The 4,199-nt window shown below is 42.4% G+C and overlaps 1 long non-coding RNA gene across 1 annotated transcript; it reads left to right on the plus strand.

The window, feature by feature from the left end:
• The first annotated feature begins 1,337 nt into the window (after nt 1–1,337).
• LOC121993735 lies at nt 1,338–2,448 on the plus strand. Its single transcript, XR_006115386.1, has 4 exons — nt 1,338–1,717; nt 1,814–1,876; nt 1,974–2,082; nt 2,405–2,448. It is a non-coding gene; the product is annotated as an uncharacterized LOC121993735 (long non-coding RNA).
• Nucleotides 2,449–4,199: the final 1,751 nt, after the last annotated feature.

The following is a 4,199-nucleotide window of genomic DNA, read 5'->3' on the forward strand; positions in this document are numbered from 1 at the left end:
ATAACATCATCTTCTGCATGTGGCACCACATACTATGTTATCTACAGTATAAATTAATTGAACAACTACAACTAAATGTAGACAATTTGACCAAATGTGATTCTTTATTCATAATGAATGTTTACAAAGCTTAGGCTTTCAGTATACACTCTAACAGGCATAAACCTCGGACTCAGAGGATGATGATTCATCCCATGTGGCCTTCAGGTTCTTGTGTTTGGAGGATGTTGGTCTTTTATACTTTTCCTTTTCCTTCTTTTTTAGTTTAGGACATTCATCCTTGATGTGCCCTTCTTCGTTGCAGTTGTAATAGTGGACCTTTCTTTTGCTTCGATAATCCTTATTCGTCTGTGATTTAAATTTATTAGATTGAATAAACTTATTGAACTTTCTTACCATTAGGGCAGCTTCATCTTCATCAATTGATTCTTCAAAGTCAGAATCATTCTTGCCTTTATGGATTTATTTTGGCTCGGTCTCTTTTGTCCTACACACCGAGATTCATGTAATTCAAAAATGGAAAAGAGATTGTCTAGTGTACTTACCTCGAGATCCTTTGAGATATAGTAGGAGTCTACTATAGATGTCTATTCTGGTGTTATTGGGAATGCATTTAATGCATACCTTTGTGCGTCTTGATTCATTACGATTTCTCTGAGGTTTGATAATCCGGTGATTAGCTCCTTGAGTCTTCCGTGTAGTTGTGCTACTAACTCTCCTTCTTCCATCCGGAGGTTCGTTAGTTGATTCCGGAGCACGTCCCATCTCGCAAGCTTTGTTTCGGAAGTTCCTTTGTGCAGTTCCAGGAACTTCTCCCAAAGTTCCTTTGCTAAGGTGTAATCTCCGATTCGATTTACTTCCTGGGGTGAAAGTACACTAAGTAGGTGAAATTCGGCTCGTCCGTTTGCTATAAAGTCTGCTTGCTCCTTCTTAGTCCATTGATGTTCTTCTTTTTCTTCTCCTTGGGGAGTTTTTGGAGCTACAAAATTGTATTTAATTATTAGTAGAATTTCAAAGTCAGTTTTGAAGAATACCTCCATGTGTTTCTTCCATGACACAAATTCTCCTAATTTTGGTGGACAGATCATTGGTCCGGCCATCGTTTTAATCTTGATACTTCAGTCGACGATGAGTCCTTCTGAGACGATTGGGCTATGAGATACGGCAAAAGTAAATAACCTATAAGAATTTATGAGAATTTTTAGGTATTTTTCTGGAATTATTTGGAGGTTGTATAGAGGAGTTTAAGGGGATAAATTGTTAAACATAAAGTGGTTAAGAAAAACTACCGATTAAGAAATAATAACAACCTAGGTTAATTAAACCCTACCGTTTAAGAAGCTACAGTGCTAAGCACTAAAACGCCGACTCCCCTCTCCTTTCCTCCCGATCTCGTCGACGGACTCGATCTCGACGCACGCTCGCGCCTGATCACCGGCGCCTTGTCGCGGATCGAGCCTCCGAGCTTCTCAACCCCTTAACAGAGGTCGCGACGGTGGAGCCTTCTTCAGAGAGCCGTAGCACGCGAAGAATCTCCGGCCGGAAGGAACAGGTCTGAGCTCTGGAGTTGCTGAGGAAGAATCGCCGATCCCTAGGGCCCGATCTTGGTGAGAAGTACTCCAAACGGTGGGTTCGATTTCCAGAGCTCTAAAGCTGAGTTTCTCCATCGAGATCTCTGTGCCGGTTGAGGTGTTTCCTGTCGTGGAGGTAAATTGAGGTGAGGATGGTGTAGATTAGGGTTTCTTAGCTATGAAGATCTGTGAATTGATACTAGGTTGAGAGGATTGTATTGAGTTAGATGTTGTTTTGGCAGTGGCTCACTGAGAGGGGCTCGGCCACGACTTCCAGCAGCTGGTTTGCCTCCGGGAAACAGTAGGTAAGGTCTCCACAACTCCAGGAATTCGATCTGTAGACCTAGGTAGTGAATTTTGTTTGAATGGGGTACTGATCAGTGAGATTGCCTTTGTTTGTAGTCTCGTGGAGGCTCTGAATGGTGAATTTGTGGCAGTAGGCAGCACCAGCGTGCCAGCGCTGGCTACCACATCTCTCGACAGTGAGTCGACAGTGAGGAGTTGTGGTAAGGTATGTGTATTTGTTAGAAATTTGAAATGTGGAAATAATTGAGAGGTTTGTTTGATTGATACTTAGAAGATTTATCTGTAGGGTTTTGTTTAAGGGATGTGTTATTCAGTAGATTGTTCACCTGTGTCAAGAAAACAAGGTGGTGATTTGGAAATTCTAGCAGTGTTAAGATCCTACTGGAAATCTTGTGATGTGAAGGCATAAATTAGGGTTATGGATTGGTTGGGAGTAGATCAATGGCAATGTGTTTAAGTAATGAATAAATCTGGATTAGCTATTTGTCTCATGTGTTGGATCAACTAAAATTGATATGTTGACGCAGGACTTTGATCGGGATGAGCGTCGCGACGAGATAGACGTCGGATTCAACCTACACCTAGAGGCGGGTACTTCTTGACTTGCTTCTTTAGATATCGATCTTAGTGCATGAGTTAGTTTCATATACGTAGTATTTATCTTGACTCCACTCGTCTTATCTCTTGTGCTTGATACTTGATCCACTCAATCTTTGAGCCACTCGTTTCTGTATCTATACAGTCTCTCGTTGCTATCGATGATATTTAGCAGATACTATAGTAGTAGGTATTGGATATATGGACACCTGATACCATGTTTACCTGCTTTGATTACTGTTTATTTATGCTTAGTATTGAGCATGCAGATTCATGTAGCATACCTGATTTCCTGTTATATATATATGATGACTGTTGCATTATTCGCATCATGTCATTGCATGCATAGCCGACGACTTTGGCTCCCTTGTGGTTGAGGCCACTCGAGAGAGTGGTAGCTGGAGTTGATGCCGCTTGTCCTGTCGTTCCACACTCGGTCACTCGTGGGTAGTGGTGGCTGGAGTTGCGAGCAGCAGGGACCCCCGTCGCAGTGTAGCTAGTTAGCTACTCAGCACCTGTCCATCCGGTCACTCGAGAGTAGTGGCGGCCTTTGGGTGGTACAGTTTGTCATCGATCCGGCCTCTCGACCATACAGGGGTCGTGGTGCAGAGAGGTGGGCGGGGTGACCATCCGTACATACAATGTTGTTATTATATCTGCTGGTTGTTTACTTATGCTGTTGTTGCTTAACTATGCTGCTGTTGTTAGATTGTGCTGTTGTTGTTTATTTATGCTGTTATGCTTACTTAGGTTGAGATTTATACCTATGTTAGGTGTTTAGACACTGGCTTACTTACTGTTGACCTGTATATACCTCACATGATACCATGTAGTTATGAGCAGTACTGTAGCAGGACTTTGCTACATCTACCTTCCCTTACTAGCCTAGGATATGGTTTCAGGTATGGATATATACTTTGTTTACCCAGTAGTATCTGCTATTTATCTTTCACGAGACTGAATCCTGTTGTACTTTTAGCTGTTTATGATACTCATGCACTGTCTACTCCATTACCCGCTGAGTCTTTATACTCACCACCCCGTATATTGGTAATTTCACCAGGTAGCTGATAGCGATCCAAGTACACTTGGAGGAGGATCCCGACTGCCGGTCCCACGTCACTTCCGAGGACGGTTTTATGATTTTGGTTTTCATTTTGTTTTGAGTTAAACCTTTGAATTTAGCATTGTAATAATTGGGCTGTGAACTTGTTATTTTGTATTTGGTTGTTTTGTCGAGGAGTCAAGCCGGGCCGGCCCGCGGTGAGTTTTTGTTACTTTATACTTGTTATTTTTGTTTTCCGCTGTGTTTGATTTTCCAGCCGTGTGGGCTGCATATTATCTGCGTGGTTGTAATTTTATTTGCATATGTATTATCTGTTGGTGATGTGTACCGGTTTCATTTGTCACTGCTACGGGAGGTCTGTCCGATTTTCATCGGACAACCTTACTCTCGGGCGTGACAATTTATTGGTATCGAGCCACAGGTTTACGATGTCGATTCGTACGTTTTGGATTTTTCGTGATTTTATTCCTCAAGTGACTTTTTGGGATTTGGGACCAGGCGGAGGCGGAACACCTCCAAGTTATAGGTGTAAGTTTTATAAGTACGAACTTATATTGTTTGTAGTACTTATTAGTGGTTTACACCGGTATGAGACGTGGTCGAGCGAATGGTTCTCGTGGTCAAGGCACCACTGAAACAACCAATCGAGGCCGAGGAAC

Source organism: Zingiber officinale, chromosome 6A (genome assembly GCF_018446385.1).
Source record: "Zingiber officinale cultivar Zhangliang chromosome 6A, Zo_v1.1, whole genome shotgun sequence".
In the NCBI taxonomy this organism is placed as follows: Eukaryota; Viridiplantae; Streptophyta; class Magnoliopsida; order Zingiberales; family Zingiberaceae; genus Zingiber; species Zingiber officinale.